This window comes from Rattus norvegicus, chromosome 2 (genome assembly GCF_036323735.1).
Source record: "Rattus norvegicus strain BN/NHsdMcwi chromosome 2, GRCr8, whole genome shotgun sequence".
NCBI lineage: Eukaryota > Metazoa > Chordata > Mammalia > Rodentia > Muridae > Rattus > Rattus norvegicus.
This window is the reverse complement of record NC_086020.1, coordinates 94881987-94899991: the sequence shown is the minus strand read 5'-3', so window position 1 is coordinate 94899991 and position 18005 is coordinate 94881987.

The window sequence follows — 18005 nt, the reverse complement described above, 5'->3', positions numbered from 1 at the left end:
CCCAGAGCTTGGACTTCAGCTCCTCCCACCCCACTCCTTCAATGCTGAGATTACAATCCTGCTCTTATATGCCTGCTTTTTAAAATCAATGTAGGAAGCATCCATCAGTTGTCCTGATGAGCTAGTCAAGTGAAATCTTCACCTTGGACTTGAATCTCAAAAGCTATCTTTCCACCACACATTTCTTCCTCTTTGTATATCTAATGAATGGCCACAGGTCTCTGGTCTAACCCTCTCCCTTTTGTCACTGGACACACGCACACTCTTTCTTCATATTCCTTGTACCAGCCTCAGAGTGACCTGGTGTGCTTCAGCCAGCTTCACTGTAACATCCCATAGCATCCCTGAGGTCAGCTTGCCTTTATCAAACTGCCTTTGGATTTTTAATGACTCACACAGACAGCATGGCAACTGAAGACTAACAGCATGACTAGAACTCATGACCATTAGTCAGCCTCCCTTGCATATGACATGCCAGGAAATCCAGGCCTTGCCCCTTCAGGGGTTGAAATCAGAGGACACGACAATAAAACAAAGACACCAGAGCTTTTCCTATTGAAGTGCTTCATTTCCCTCAGACTCCAGCGCAATGAAGGATTCTGCTTACACAGATCACAACTACTGCTTACTCCCTAACTCACTTAATTTTATCTATAGAGTTAATGCATTCCAGGATGGCCTTGATCTCAGTCTATAGTGCAGGATGACCTGGAACTTCAGGTCTTCCCACCTCCTCAGTACTGAAACTACAAACCTGTTCTAACATACCTGCTTTTTATGTGGTGCTAGAGATTGAACCCTCGGCTCTGTACATGTGAGACAACCATTCTCTCATCCACAGCCTACACTTTTATGAAAATCTGTATAAAAGTTGTTATTTCTTGCTTTTCTAAACAGTGTGATATAGTTTTGTTTGCGCTAATAAGGAAAGTTTATAATTACTGTGTCTTGTGCTAATCTGGACATGGGGATCACATGTGTAATTCCAGCATTTGGGAGGCTGCGGTAGGATCTCTGAGAGTTCAAGGTCAGCCCAGGATACAAAATGATCGTTTGGAAAGCTGGGCTATACATCAAATTGTTTCACTAAAAGATGAGGAGAGCTTTCGTGCTGAAAGAAGGGCTTGCTCAGCCAACAGCGCCTGTGGCTATTCTGAGAATTGTTAATCACTTTCAGGAGAAAGAATCTTCATTAGCTGCATTTAGAATTTTGTTTAGTTATAGTTGTTTACTGTAGTATATTCAAATAGCAAATACTTTGTGAGCTGTGCTTTAAGAAAAAGCTAGCGAGAGGAAGCCTGTGCACATCTCCTAATAATAAACAAAAACTCTGATGATGCAAACCCTCCAGTGCAAATCCTTCTGTCTCTTTTGAATGTTTCCTAGTCTGACAGGCACCGGATAGGTAAAGAAGGGACGCTGTGAGTGGAGTGCGGCTTCCCCAGAGCATCCTCTTATAAAAGAAAACAAAAAACCTGAAATGTGAGATCCTTATCACCTCCCAGGCGGTTTAAAGGTGAGCCCTACTTTCCTGAACTTATCTGTCTTTTCCCTACATTCACCATGCCCCCTTGCACTTAACCAATGAAACAGAAAGGCCAAGTGACTTGGCCAAGGTCAGCGACCAAGAGTAAAGTTAGTCTTCATCTTTGGGCTCTTCTGCTTCTGTGTCAGTTTTCCATCGCTGTGATAAAACCTCAGAGATGAACGACTTACAAAGAAGAAAGGTTTCTTTTGGCTCACTGATGGGCTGGTCCCGTTGTTTTAATTGAACTTGGTTAATTCCACACCTCATAGTGGGTGTCCATGCGTCATTACACTTGAGACTCTCAGAACAGATTGCTGTCACTCATGCAACTCCTTAAGAACATGTACTAGAGGGGAAGGAAATGAGCATCTGCTGTCTGTTGCCAAGTATCCCTACTGCCCTAGGAATCAGAAGACACTAGGTTGTTTGTTTGTTTGTTTGTTTGTTTGTTTTGGGTTTTGTTTTGGTTTTGGTTTTAGGTTTATAAAGTCTTGCCTGTGACTGAGCCTTTGCAGAACACAACTATTGTTATTTGTGTGTTTATAACAGAAAGTAAAGCAGTGTCTGTGTCTAAGAGTGACAGATTTATCGAGCTTTAAAAAAAAGGGGGGGGGACTACAAAGGCCACTGCAGAGGCATGTATGTGCACATTGTGAACAACACAGAAGGTTTGGAGTTGTGGTGCCGATGTGCTGTAGCAGCCTGGGACTGTGGGTGGACACACAATAGAAGAGGTTGGCTGAACCTGTGGATTTACTGCACACCCTGCCCCGGCTGCCCGCTGACTGTATCAATCCCTGTAGGAGGGTCTCATTGTTAGGCACTTGGAGCAGAGTAAACCAGCTGCTCCCTGCTAGACTCCAGCAGGATCCTGACCAACAGCTTCCTTCCCCCACCATCATCTATCTACCTGTTGTTCAAATCTCTTACTGTTTTTAAAAGATCAACGCTTGCATATGGGCAAGTAAGGAAAAGAATGATAGAATCCTTCATGCCACATTTCAGTGACTCTTTGGAAGGCCAAGTGCAATGTGAAACCTGTCCAATTGAGGGGATCTCCCAGGCTGGAATTTTCCGAGCGTTAATATTTTTCTATTGTGAACTCAAATCCCATCGTGCCTCCCCAAACACACATGCTTCCCCGCATCGCCGCAGGCACATCCGTGTGCACGTCGGGTTACATAACCATGCCAAAACAGACAAGGAAGCGCAGGCCAGACAACAGCCTGGAGAGGGTTGAGTTCAGCCAGTGGTATTGACACAGCGTTTTCTTTCCAGACCGCAGAGCCGCGCGCTGATGCTATCTCTGTAATTCTCGGCGCAGCGTTCTCAAAGCCCCTTTATCCACATCCTCAATGCAGAAGGTGGGGTTGGGCCCGCAGAGGTGGTTAAGTCCCAGGCAGAGGTGGAAATATGACCCAGGACTCCTGACGCACAGCCTTTGTCCTTTCAGCTCTACCATGCCAGCCACCTTCCTGTCAGGTGTCTGTTAAGCAGGTTAACTGATCTGTCGATTAGAAGCCGCCGGCCTACGTGCAGCCACTGGGGAACGCAGCCCTTCCCAGTATCTGCCACGCCATGAGCTAACTGCAAACAAGTGACGCCGACTCTCTCTCTCAGGAAAAACTCATCAACCACCTCGCGGAGAGTGGCCTAGCTAGGCTAGGAAGCCAAACTTGGGCTGCAACCGCTGTGCTCCGCTGAGCCGGCTGGCGACGAGCCTCCCCGGATGCTTTTGGGCTGGTCCAGGGGCCAGCCAGGGGAGAGCACACTTTATTCTTTAATTGAGATAGAAACGGCATATCCCTATGACATTAAATGCAAATTTTTGAGGTTGGGAAAGCAAACGAGAAGGAAGAAGGAGGAAAGGGGGGAGGGAGACAGAAGTGGGGAGAAATAGGAGAAGAACGGGGGAAGGGGGGGAGGATGACTGAGGAAAGAGGAAGGATGGTGGGGAGGGCGGCGCCATTGGTTTTCAATAAGAGTTGCACAGACAAGGAAGGGGGAGGGAGCGGGACGGAGGAGGGAGAAAAGGGAGAGGGAAGAGCAGAGAGGGCGAGAGGGGAGTGGGAGGAGGTGTGGGAGGAGAAAGTGGAGGAGAAAGAAGAGGGAAGGGTGTGTGGGAGGTCCCGAGTGTGCACGTGAACTTGGCCGGGGCTGGATCAGGCTCTTTCACGGCCCCTGCGGCGGGCTTTCCCACGCGGTCAGGGTGACCGGGTGATGTATGGGGGCGTGGTGGTGGTCGTTTCGAGGTGGGAGGCTGTCCCTGCCACCGGGGCCACTGAGGCGCCGCCCGCTTGACTGTCACCAGTCACCCGCAAGCAAGCCGCAGGCGGGGACGATGAAAAGCCAGCGGGAGCCGCGGGGCGCCGCCGAGGCAGCCGCTGCTCTTTTGCAGCCCCGGCCCCTGCCGGCAACCTTCTTCCCTCCTGGGACCCACTCCAGGAGCCTTGCCGACTGCCGGGTGAGACTTGTCTGAAACCCAGGAGTCAAGATGAAGTCCTGAAGAAAGCACATCAGACCGTTTCCAGGCCTCAAGAGATAACTAAACTTATTAACGGTGCTCCCTTTTATTGCACATGTGCGTCAACGCGCATTTTTCTCACCCTATTCAATTAGTTACAAGTAATTTATTTAATCTTACATTTATTAACTCTGAGCCAGGAACACTTAGGGCTAGTGGCCTGACTGCCTCTCTCAGTTCAGGGATCATGGAATTGCTGCCACTTCCCAGCTGACCCCCGGGCCCGTGCAATCTAGTCTCATTCCTTTGCTTCTATTCTTCCTCTAGGGAGCTTTGAGTTCTAGAGAAAGTTTCCTTTTCCACATGGTTTATACATCCTGAGGCCTGGGCCTACGCTAACTTCTGTGTGAAAGCTGGTGCAATGACCTCAGGCCTAGGCTGCTGGCAGAGGGTGAATATGCAGCTCCCAAGCTCTGACCCTCCGAGCTACTTATTAATAACCATCTGGGTACCACCACTTGCCTAGTTCTTATCATATGCTCTATAATGTCTTCTTTACAACCCACAGCAGCCTATTTTATAATGATCAAAAAGTTTTGTATAGTGGGGCATCTTTTGGGAGTATTCCCAAAAGTGGTATTGCTGGGTCTTCAGGTAGATCTATTTCCCATTTTCTGAAGAACCTCCAAATTGATTTCCAGAGTGGTTGTACCAGTTTGCAATCCCACCAGCAATGGAGGAGTGACGCTCTTTCTCCACATCCTCGCCAGCATCTGTTGTCACCTGAGTTTTTTGTTTGTTTGGTTGGTTTTTTTTTTTTGTTTTGTTTTTTAATTAACTTGAGTATTTCTTATTTACATTTCGAATGTTATTCCCTTTCCCGGTTTCCGGGCAAACATCCCCCTAATCCCTCCCCCTCCCCTTCTTTACTGGTGTTCCCCTCCCCACCCTCCCCCCATTGCCGCCCTCCCCCCAACAGTCATGTTCACTGAGGGTTCAGTCTTAGCAGGACCCAGGGCTTCCCCTTCCACTGGTGCTCTTACTAGAATATTCATTGCTACCTATGAGGTCAGAGTCCAGGGTCAGTCCATGTATAGTCTTTAGGTAGTGGCTTAGTCCCTGGAAGCTCTGGTTGCTTGGCATTGTTGTTCATATGGGGTCTCGAGCCCCTTCAAGCTCTTCCAGTTCTTTCTCTGATTCCTTCAACGGGGGTCCTATTCTCAGTTCAGTGGTTTGCTGCTGGCATTCGCCTCTGTGTTTGCTGTATTCTGGCTGTGTCTCTCAGGAGAGATCTACATCCGGCTCCTGTCGGTCTGCACTTCTTTGCTTCATCCATCTTGCCTAATTGGATGGCTGTATATGTATGGGCCACATGTGGGGCAGGCTCTGAATGGGTGTTCCTTCAGTCTCTGTTTTAATCTTTGCCTCTCTATTCCCTGCCAAGGGTATTCTTGTTCCCCTTTTAAAGAAGGAGTGAAGCATTCACATTTTGATCATATGTCTTGAGTTTCATTTGTTCTAGGCATCTAGGGTAATTCAAGCATTTGGGCTAATAGCCACTTATCAATGAGTGCATACCATGTGTGTTTTTCTGTGATTGGGTTACCTCACTCAGGATGATATTTTCCAGTTCCAACCATTTGCCTACGAATTTCATAAAGTCGTTGTTTTTGATAGCTGAGTAATATTCCATTGTGTAGATGTACCACATTTTCTGTATCCATTCCTCTGTTGAAGGGCATCTGGGTTCTTTCCAGCTTCTGGCTATTATAAATAAAGCTGCAATGAACATAGTGGAGCACGTGTCTTTTTTATATGTTGGGGCATCTTGTGGGTTTATGCCCAAGAGAGGTATAGCTGGATCCTCAGGCAGTTCAATGTCCAATTTTCTGAGGAACCTCCAGACTGATTTCCAGAATGTGAACCCCATTTTTTAATAGTCACCTGAGTTTTTGATCATAGCCATTCTGATTGGTGAAAGGTGGACTCTCTGGGTCGTTTTGATTTGCATTTCCCAGATCACTAAGGACTTTGAACATTTCTTTAGGTGCTTCTCAGCCATTCCAGATTCCTCTGTTGTGAATTCTATACATTTTTTGATTGGGTTGTTTGTTCGTTTGTTTGTGCTTAGCTTCTTGAGTTCTTTATATATTTTGGATATTAGCTCTGTCAGATGTGTGAGTTAGTGAAAAATTTCCCCAATCTGTGGTTGCTGGTTTGTCCTATTGACTGTGTCCTTTGCCTTACAGAAGCTTTCCAGTTTCCTGAGGTCCCATTTATTATTTTTTAAGCTTAGAGACTAAGCCATTGGTGTTCTGTTTAGGAAATTTCCCCTGTGACAATGAGTTCGAGGCTCTTTCCCACTTTCTCTTCTATTAGATTCACTTTATCTGGTTTTATGTTGAGGTTCTTGATCCACTTGGACTTGAGCTTTGTGCAAGGTGACAAATGTAAGTCTATTTTCATTTTCCTACATACATACAGCCAGTTAGACCATTACCATTTATTGAAGATGCTTTCTTTTTTTCTATTATATATTTTTGGCTTGTTTGTCAAAGATCAAGTGTGTGTAAGTGTGTGGTTTTATTTCTGGGTCTTCAATTCTATTCCATTGACAGTGTGTTTGTCTTCTTTACCAATACCATGAAGGTTTTTTGTTTGTTTTTTAAAGATTTATTTATTATAAATGTGTAAATTATATGAGTACACTGTAGCTGTCTTCAGACACATACCGGAAGAGGGCATCAGATCCCATTACAGATGGTTGTGAGCCACCATGTGGTTGATGGGAATTGAACTCAGGACCTCAGGAAGAGCAGTCAGTGCTCTTAACCGCTGAGCCATCTCTCCAGCCCCATCATACAGTTTTTATCAGTATTGCTCTGTAGCAGAGCTTGAGGTCAGACATAGTGATTCCTCCAGCCGTTCTTTATTGTCAAGAATTGTTTTGTATATTCTGGTTTTTTTTTTTTTTTTTTTTTTTTTTTTTTTGCCAATCCAGATGAATTTGACAATTGCTCTTTCCATGTCTTTGAAGAATTGTGTTGGGATTTTGATGGGAATTGTATTGAATCTGTAGATTGCCTTTGGTAGGATGGTGACTTTTACTATGTTAATTCTGCCAATCCATGAGCATAGGAGATCTCTCCATTATCTGAGATCTTCTTTGATTTCTTTCTTGAGAGACTGGAAGTTATTGTCATACAGATCTTTTACTTGTTTGGTTAGTGTTACCCTAAGATATTTCATATTATTTTTATATTATTTGTGGCTATTATGAAGGGAGTTGTTTTCCTAATTTCTTTCTCAGCCTGTTTGTCATTTGTATAAAGGAAGGCTACTGATTTATTTGAGTTAATTTTATATCTGGCTACTTTGCTGAAGTTTTTTAAGATGCCCCACTAGGCCACAGAGGCACGTGTTACACTATGTTCATAGTGGCCTTATTTGTGATAGCCAGAAGCTAGAAACAACCCAGATATCCCATGACAGAAGAATGGATACAGAAAATGTGGTTCATTTACACAATGGAATACTACTCAGGTATTAAGAACAAGGACATCCTGAGTTTTGCAGGCAAATGGATAGAACTAGAAAATAACATCCTGAGTGAGGTAACTAAGACCCAAAAGGACATGTATGAGCAGCAGGGATGGAAATGGAGAAGAGCCTGAGGAAAAGAAGGTCCAGCAACAGGCCCAAAATGGGATCCAGCTCAAAGGGAGGCCCCAAGGCCTGACACTATCACTGAGGTTATGGAGTACTCACAAAAAGGGACCTATCACGACTGCCCTCTGAGAGACCCAACAAGCATCTGAAAGAGTCAGATGCAGATATGTGCACCCAACCAATGAACAGAAGCTGCTGAACCCTGAGGTTGAATTAGGAGGGCAATCCTGTAGGAGAACCAACAGTTTCAATTAACCTGGACCCCCCCCCCAAGATCTCTCAGACACTGTATCACCAACCAGGCAGCATACACCAGCTGAGATGAGGCCCCCCAACACGTATACAGCAGAGGACTGCCAGGCCTGGGTTCAGTCAGAGAAGATGCACCTAACACTTAAGACACTGGAGGCCCCAGGGAGTTTAGAGATCTGGTGGGGTGGGTAAGGTGGGGACATCCTGTGGAGAGAGGGTGGCGGGTGGGGGGCAGGGAGGAGGTATGGGAAGTAGAACATCTGGAGGGTGGACCGGGAGGAGAATAAAATCTGGAGGAGGGGGGGAGAGAGAGAGAGAGAGAGAGAGAGAGAGAGAGAGAAATAATAATAATAATAATAATAATAATAATAATAATAATAATAATAATAAAGCTTGGGATAGGTGAGATGGCTCAGTGGGTAAAAGCACTTGTCTCTAAGCCTGACTAAACTTTCATTTCCTGGATCCACATGGTGGGCTCCACCAAGTTGTTTTCTGACCTTTGAGGAAACACATAATAAATAAAATGTGATAAAATATATTATTGTTGCGTTGTTTTAAGATAGGGTTTCTCTCTGTAACACTGGCTGTACTGGAACTCTCTCTCTGTAGACCAGGCTGACCTCAAACTCAGAGATTCACCTGTCCCTGCCTCCTGAGTGCTGGGATTTTTTTTTTTTAATAAATGAATAAAAAGCTCCGTGGAGATTCTGGACTTAAAGAACTTACCCAACTCTTATTATTGTGAGTGGCAGGGTCTGTCTGCTGGAGACTCAGGGTCCCTCTGTCCCCTGTTGGAGAGATACAGTGTGGGAAGTCACAAAGGACAGAGAAGGTGTTTTGCTTTTGATTAGACCCTGGTTTCCAAGCCTAGCAGGTAGAAACAGTGACCCTTCTCGCCCACAGGCCCTGGCTTTATTTTTTGTTGTTGTTATTGTTGTTTTGTTTTTTTGTTTTTTGTTTGTTTGTAATTTTAAACATCTCTGGAGTCCTCTCCCACACTGGAGATTTCAGCCAGCTGAACAGTTGATGATGCTCCCGGACTGGGCCAGGAATTCATTCTTCAGCCTTCAGACTGAGATCAGGACTGCAGGAAAAGCGTGATGGACAGACATTCAACCTCACTTCACCATGCAGCTAAGTCCAGGCAGCACCACAGCAGCAAACAATTCTGCTGCGATATTAGTGCCAACACGATGCCCACACTTTACAGAATGTCTCTCTGTCTCTGCCTGTCTCTCCCTGTGTCTCCGTCTGTCTCTCTCTCCGATTTTTATTTTATATGCATAAGTGTTTGGCTACATGTATGTATGAGCATCATGTGTGTGCCTGGTGCTCAAAGGTCAGAGGGGGGCACTGGATGCCCTGGAAACACACAGTTGTGAGCTGCCATGTGGGGGATGGGAACTGAACCTTGGTCCCCTACAAGGGCAGCACATATAATTCATTGCTAAGCCATCTTTCCAGCTCCTTTTTCTTTTTCTGGTTAAAAAGTGAAAACTTTTACTCTCAAATTTAGAACAAGGAGAAGCAATCTAGTCTGCATTTTTTTCAAAAGATATGGGAGCCAGGGGGCACAAATGCCTTCCTAGAATAAAATGTTCATGACATGACCCATCAGACTATAGTTTACACAGGACTTTACTGCTCCCGCTAACAACGTAGCATGCCACATGTCTGAGAAGGCAGTCCAGTTATCTGAAGCAAAACTGTCCTCCTTGTAAGACATACCACACACGAATAAACTGAACAGAGCAGCAGAGAGGAAAGACTGGTGGCCTCACACCGTGCCTACAGCACGATGCCAGTGCACACTGCTTGGCAATCTTTACCACAGGGCACACAAGGGCCATTCTGTTACCTGGCATTTTGAACTTCGACTTTCATTCAGATCAATGGGCAAAACAACAGCCTAGAAGGGAATCTTATCCCATCCTCCCCAAGGATGTTGGTGTCTCCTCTTATGGCCCACCCTGTCACAATCGCAAACTAACAGCACCGAGAAAGGGAAACACAATTTTCCTGTTGCCTTAAAAATACCCATTAGGCTTTGTTTCTTGACTGCTAAAAAGCATTACTTTGAGATTTCAAGCTATGACTCAATGCAAACATTGTAAAATCTACTCGTCACCATTTTTCCCAGTGTACATTGGTTCTCTCACAAAGAAACTCTACCACTAACTAGATTCTCTTCTCCCCACTGCCCAGCCCCTGATAGCCATGGTTCTGCACTCCTGCTGTGTGTGTTTGCATAGGTCCTTTATCTACGTGAACGTGTGCACTGTTTGTCCTTTCATGAGTGCCTTCTTCCACTTGGCATAGTGACTTCATTCTCCGTCCATATTGTAACACTCATGGGGACTGCCTTTATTAAAAGGCAGAATCATAATCTACTTCATTTTACTAACCCGTCCATCCACTAATAAACACATTGGCCTCCATGGGAGATTCTTCCGAAGACAGTGGTTGGGAAATTAAATGCCTATCCTGTGCCCACACAGAGGTTACCTAGCCTTATCTCACCTCGGCTCTTATGGAGAGCATTTGGACAAGAAGACTCGGGGTGCAGAGGAAGGAAGGGGAGCACCTGCAAGCTGAGGAGAGACCTCAGGAGAAAGGCATCCTTCCAGCCCATGATCATCAACCTCACATCTCCCGAACCATGAGAAAATACACTTCTGTGGTGAAAGCTAGCAAGGTCTGCCTCAGTAATTGCTACTGAGGAAGCCTATTCTTCTCATTTAGGAACGTGTGCCCCATTCTATTCCAAAAGAGCCTGTTATATTCCTTTATAGTCCCCTTTTTCTTTATAAATAAAATGTGTGTGTGTGCATTTGGAACTTGCTTCCCACTTTTTTTTGCCCCTCCAAGAGCGTAGGTCCTTCAAAGACTCCTATGACCTGACTTTTACACCAAGTTCACAACCTTCTGTTTCCTTAATCCACAGCTGGATTGCTTTGATGCTCTGGTCAAAAGACTCCGTTCTCAATGGGTGTCAGTTCTCAGGCAAGCTGCAGGGCAGCTGCCTCCTCTGCCCCAGACAGAACAAGGAAAGATGGGGTCCTGATGAAAAGGTTGTGGGGAAGAGGGCAAGAGCTGAAAAAGCCAGCTTCTGTGTCTTGAGGAAAAATACTGATTCGATTTGGGGACCATTGGCCACTGTGTCTGGGTACTTAGCTCAGCAGAAACTTTTAACATTTTCAAATCATTTCCCCCAAAGCTTTTAATGACATCGTCTTGTAAAGTTATTTTGGGAGACAAGGAGGAGTCAGAATAGAAGCCATGGTCATTGTCATGATGGCAAGGTCTAGCTTTATCCAGTCTAAAAACTCCAGTGGGAAAACATTTAAAAACAACACTAAGTCGGAGTATGATTTATTCTCCTAAAAACACAAAGTCTGGGGTTGGGGATTTAGCTCAGAGGTAAAGCACTTGCCTAGCAAGTGCAAGGCCTTGGGTTCAGTCCCCAGCTCCGAAAAAAAGAAAAAGAAAAAAACAAAACAAAACAAAAAAACACAAAGTCCTCTTTATTTTTCTGGAGTGATCTCCCTGAGCTCCCTCAGTAGCTTTTGGTTCATCTGATCTGCTGTTTTGGGGTGCTACTATGTTCTGGGTGCTGACCCTAGTGCCTGCTGTGTCACCCCCAGTGTCTGCAGTGTCTGGGTGCTGACCCCAGTGTCTGCTGTTTCTTTTCTGTTTCTCACTTGATTTGCTCCCATTCTGGAATTTCGACGTCTAAGCCTAGATTTATAACAAAGCTTTCCCATGGCTTTTATCTTCACCCCAGCTATAAATTTGAATTTATAAGGTGAATTGAGCAACCAAATGTCCATAAATGTAGGACTTTGGAAAGATGGCTCATTTGGTAAACTGCCTCCCAAGCTCCATCCCTGCACCCATCTAATACACCAGGCATGGTGCTGGACACTTTTGTTGCCGTCGCTGGGAAACAGACACAGGCAGAGTCGCCTGTTGGGTGAGCCCTGGGTCAATGAGAGCCCCTGCCTCAAAGAAACATGGTGGGGGCTGGAGGGATATCTAAGTGATTAAAAGCAGAGTTTCCTGTTTTTCCAGAGGACTCAGACCCAGTGGATAATAATACTTTTAACTCCAACTCTGAGAGGTCCAACACCCTCTCTGGCCTTCTCGGACAGTTACACGCAGTGACATACATTCACATGAACAGACACACATAGACAAGTCTTTAGAAACAAGCAGAGTGGATGATATCTGAGGGAAAACATCCAAAACTGGGCCGTGTACTTCACATGCATGTACACACATGTACATGCCCTGTTCTTCCCTACCCCACCCCACCCCAAATCAGGGTGCTACATAAGATGGCACCCCCTAAAGATGGGTGCTACCTAAGCTTGCCTTTGAGTCAGCTGGAGATGGTCTTGACTGAAGTTTCTACCCAACTGCTTTGGCCGTCTCTCTCTCGGGTGCTGTGCCGGTCACTTTTGATTACCAGCTTGTCTGGGTTACTGCCGGTACCTTAGGGAAGCAAGCATTTGGGTGTGTCTGTAGATGCCTTCGAAGGCCTTTCCACTAAGGCTCATGGGTTGGGATCCTAGATGAAATAAAAATGGGGAAAGGAGAAAACTGGTTGCTGGCAATCCTTTCTCTGCTTCCTGGTCCTCAGAGATGTGAGCTAGCTGCCTCACACTACTGACATCCAGCCATGAGAGCCCACGGCCACGCCTTCCCCACCAGAATGAACTGTCCCTCAAATGGAACCAAATAAAACCTCTTCCCTAAAGAGTTTGTGGTCAAATACTTGGCCATGGCAATGAGAAAAATGGAAAATAAGTGTGTCCCAGCCAAAGGAGCTCCATCATCACAGTCTTCTTAATGCCCGACTTTAAAGACCCCTCTGACTTCAGGTGGTCAACAAAATGAGATCAATGCAACAGAAATCTTTTCGCTAAAATAAAGAAAATCTAACACATGGTTACTTTTGCTTTGGTCAAAACAAGGCAGATGAATCTGAAGTGCTATGCCAAGACCTTCCTTTGTTTCCCCAGCCCTGGGGCTCAGTGGCTGGGCTGAAATGGGTGCCACTGCTCCAGTGTCGTCCTTTAAACATACCTTATACAACAGCGCTGTCTGCCCTGCACTGGACTGGTACTCGCACAGGAAAGCAGCTTGGATTTGTCATCTTCAGGAAAATACTTTTCTGAGACAGCCTTTGTGTCCTAGTACAGACTGCCAGGTGTGGAGCTCCCCATTGGGACTCCCCCTTTGTGGACACCAAAGGTCTCAGCATATTCTTAACTGTGCCTGGACTGAGCAACCAGGCCTCCTAAGAGGGTGTTTCTCTTGGGGATAAGGAATGCAATATGCATATCTGACCCTTTCTGAGCCCCTCAAAGACTATTCTGTGCTTTACTAATGCCAAGAGAAAAAGGCTCCTAAGCCCCTTGACCTGTAAATGCCTAATTAGGAAACTTTCAAAGCTGATACCATGTAAAACACACTCATTATTTTTAAAAGGAGGAGGGAAAAAAAGAACGTATCACTATCCTGCCAAGGCAATCCTCCAATAAAATTAATGTCTTATTTGTGGAGTCCACTTTAGTCAGGCCAAGCCTGTTGCTCTTTTCCGTGAACGTCCATTCTCTTTGCAGAGGCGTCCTGGCACCTCTAATGAACCCGGAAACTCAGGCGGAGGCTCCAAGAGGGTTTTTGCCTCCACCAAAACTCATGCTGAGGATTTTCCCATGCTGCACTGGGGAGGTGGAGCCGAGTGGGCGGGGTTTGGGTTTCCATGGAGAAGGAGCCTGCTGGTGGGGCTTGTGTGCACATAGATTATTTGGAAGGTGATCCTGGGAATATACCACCATGGAGCCAGGCCCAGCTCTGCTGGGATGACTGATTGGCACGCTTACTGTCTATACCATCGATCAAAGGAAGTCTTCAGTGCAGCTAACTTCCTGATCTGCATGCTTGGGCCGACTTGACCCTCCTCAACATCTTTGGGGCCCTAGGATAGAAAGCAAAAACCACACAATTAGTTATCTGTGACAGTAATATAAACCATGGCCAAAGTGTGTGATTTCAAACCGTAAAGGCTTATGATTTCATAATTTGTCCAGGTGTGGAGCCAGCTTCTGTACCCAGTGGCTTGACTACGGCTGGAGGCTCGGCTTCCAGAATGACACACACTGCTAGGGGCAGACAGCCTTTGTCACATACACCCCTCCCCATGGGGCCTCTCTATGTCCTTACTACACTTTCAAAAGATCGCCTCTCCAAGGAGGAGAGAGGGGGTGACATGAGGTCAGAGGTGGGGGGGAGGCCGGGGAGGCGGAAGGAAGAGCAAGAGAGATGGGGGAGAGAAAGCTCAGACAAGGTATTTCCATGACCTTGACAGTAATTATTACTGCCACAGAGAGCCATCTCGACATATCGTGGAAAGGAGAACATCGGAAAACAGTGATAACTGGAAGCTGTAGAAACCACTCTTCAAATGGCTGCCACAAGGTCCTGACAAACTCGATTCAAGGAAGGAAGTTTGGCAATTCAGCACACCCACCGCACTGTGGCAGGGAAAGCCTCGTGGCAGGGAAAGCCTCCTGGCAGCGGTACTCTCTGACCCCAGGCAGGAAGCAGAGAGCAATGAATGCTGCGCTCAGCTCTCATTCTCCTCTTTATCCCAACCAGCAGCTTGAGGAACAGTGCCGCCATTTGAGGGCTTCCTAACTCAGTTTCCCCAGACTATGTTCCCATGGTGATCCTAAAGCCTAAAGTTGACAATTACAACTTACATCCCAGAGGCCATCACGTGGGCTGGTTACCATATGTGAATAGGTGTGTACAGTGTGCTGTAGTACAAACTGCACAAAACCCTGTTCCAAACTGTCATCAACAGAGATGAAATAATATACAAGACCACAAGCACCTAGGCCTTGGTGTCCCTGCCGCCTACTGGAGCTCTGCCCCTTCATGCCCTCCACATTAACCAACCATTCTCTCAGTTCCTCAAGCTGAACCTTCCAGGGCGGTCAGTACAAGAGTTCAGATAAAGCCAACATATAAAGCTGAGGTAAACTTTTGCAATGATGACTGCTGGTTTGACAATGGTTTATATCCTTGGTGGATTAAATCACTTAGAAAGGAATTTCTCGGGCTGGAGAGATGGCTCAGTGGTTAAGAGCACTGACTGCTCGCTCTTCCAGAGGTCCTGAGTTCAATTCCCAGCAGCCACATGGTGGCTCACAACCATCTGTAATGGGATCCGATGATGCATTCTCCTGGTGTGTCTGAAGACAGCTACAGTGTCCTCATATACATAGAATACATAATTCTTTTTAAAAAATAAAGTTTCTTTCTCAATTCTCTTTCACCCACAAAACACAATACACAGGGGGACAGATCAGGCCCTCTGCTTTTATGCAACAACATAAACTTTGGAAAGTACGGTTTCCAAAGAGAACCCTCCACACTATCATACGGCAAGGTTTACTTTGGCTTGTATCTAGCATTTCACAGACTTCTTCAGAGAGTCAGGGGTGTAGCGGTTGGTGAACAACTTTTTGAAATGCATGTATCAAGTCATTTTGGATGGGTGCACTAAAAACCATCCATCCACAGCACAAAGTTCAAAAAAAAAAAGAAAGAAAGAAAAAGAAAATCACCTTGGTCTCAAGGACAAATGATTACTCATCTGGGCTGGATAGTTTTATGTCAATGACACAGCTAAAGTCATCTGAGAGGAGGAAACATCAGTTAAGAAAATGTCTCCCTTCCTCCTGCTGCAGATGGAAACAAAAACAGAGACCCACAGCCAGACAGAGAGATATTGGAACCCACAGTTCTAAGTGGAACATCTCCATCAAATCCCTCCCCTCAGCTCAGGGAGGAAGACGAGGTGAAAGGAATGGGTGAGGTAGGGGACCTCCACCAGGAGAACAAGGCCCTTCATATCAACCAACCTTGCAAAGCTCATATGAACTCACTGGCTGAAGCAGCACAGGCCTGACGCAGGGCTGTACCAGGCTCTCTGCCTACATACTATAGCTTTCAGGTTCGAGGTTTTGTGAGGTTCCTGAGTGTGTGAGTGGGTGGGTTTCTGACTCTTGTGCCTTCTCCTGGGGCTCTTTTTATGTTTCTGTTGGCTTGACTTGTAAACTTCATTATGACAGTTTCTGTTTTATCTTATTATATTTTTTATGCTTTGTTTTTACCTCTTAGAGGCCTGTTCTTTTCTCGTGAGAGACAGAAGGGGAGTGGATCTGGAAGGGAGAAGAGGTGGGGAAAGAACTGGGAGGGATAGGAGAGGGGAAACTGTATTCAGATTACATTGTATGAGAAAAGAATCTATGTTTAATAAAAGGGAGAAAAAAGAAAAGAAAATGCTTCCCTAAGACTGGGCTGCAGGCAAGCCTCTACAACATTTTCTGAATTAGTGATTGATTCAGGAGAGCCTCAGCCCATGGTGGGTGGTGCCATCCCTAGGCTCGTGGTCCTGAGTTCTACAAGAAAGCAGGCTGACAAGTATTCAGCAGAGTTTGGGGAACCACTTGGAAGACGTTCAAGGGAGAATTATAGGAGCCAGAGAGGTTGAGGATGCCGGGAGAACACAGCCCACAGGGCTCATAGGGGCTCACAGAGATGGAAGAAGCAATCACAGAGCCTGCATGAGTCTGCTCTGGGTCCTCTGCGTGTATGTTATGGTTGTGTAGCTTGGTGTTCCTGTGGGATGCCTACGGGGGAGGGGAGGGTGTCTCTGACTCTTGCCTGCTCTTGGGACCCTTTTCTTCCTACTAGGTTGCCCCACCCAGCCTTGATATAAGGTTTTGTGCCCGGTCTTATTGTAACTTGTTATGCTGCATTAAGTTGATGTCCCTGGCAGGCCTGCTCTTTTCTGAAGGAACATGGAGGAGGAGTGGATCTGAGGAGAGGGGAGCTGAGGAGAGGTTGGGAGGAGTGGACGGAGGGGAAACTGTAGTATGAGAGAAGAAGAAACATTTTTAAAGGGGGAAAAAAGAAAAGAATAAAAACAGGCCGCTTCCTGACAACAGAAGTTGTGTTCCAGAAGTGGCCGAGGGTGGATCTTGTGTGGCAGCTGAACTTGGTGGTGTAAGAGCCACCCAGGTGATGGTGGCTTTGAAGGCATGAAGGGGTCATGGAGAGCAGCTGAGGCTGGGCACTGTGTGGCAGGGCTAGAATCCCAGAAGAGGGTATTGGTGAAAGTGCAGCCCAGTTCCAGCAAGGAGTTTCAGAGATGCCAGTCTCATGGCATGGCCACCAAGAGCAGCAGCGACTGTGGAATGGAGTTAGCCAGAGCCTAGAAGACAAGGTGTGTGCTGCAGAGCTGGAGAAGCGAGTCGACTCCGCAGAGGAGCCCAGAGGATCGTGACTGAACCCTGATAACTGGCCATTGGGCTATTTACACTAATGGAGTTGGGTTTTGCTTGGTTCAGATTGTGACTGTGCCCTGGTTCTTCCCCCTTGAAGAACTAATTTAACTTAATTTTGATTTTTATAGGAGCCCACAGCTGAGAGTCTTTAAACTTTAAAAAAGAAAGATTTAGGATGGTTTAAAGAGAGTATATATTTTTAAAGAGATTGAATTTTTAATGTGTTTGGATTTGTAAAGGTGGTGGGACCTTTTCAGTTATTTATGTTTCTAATGTGAGGTCTTAAGAGATGAGTGAGAAAGGAAATGTGGATTTACAGTGATGTCTTTGTGTGTCAAGATGACAAGGGGTCAATTGTGCTGTACAGTTTTATGTCAACTTAACAAGCTGAAGTCATCTGAGAGGAGAGAATCTCAACTAAGAAAATGCCTCCTGTTGGCAAGCCTGAGTGCATTTTCTTAATAAGCGATTGATAGGGGAGGACCCAGCCCTTTGTAGATGAGGCCACCCTGGGCTGGTGGTCCTGGGTACAATCAGAAAGCAGGCTGAACAAGCCATGAGGAGCAACCTAGTAAGCAGCACTCCTCCATGGCCTCTGCATCCATTCCTGCCTCCAGGCTCCTGTGTGCCCTCTTCTGGTGTGTCTGAAGACAATGTCAGTGTACTTCTATACAGAAAATAAATACATAAATCTTAAAACAAAAAAAAAACATTCCCTATCTTCTCT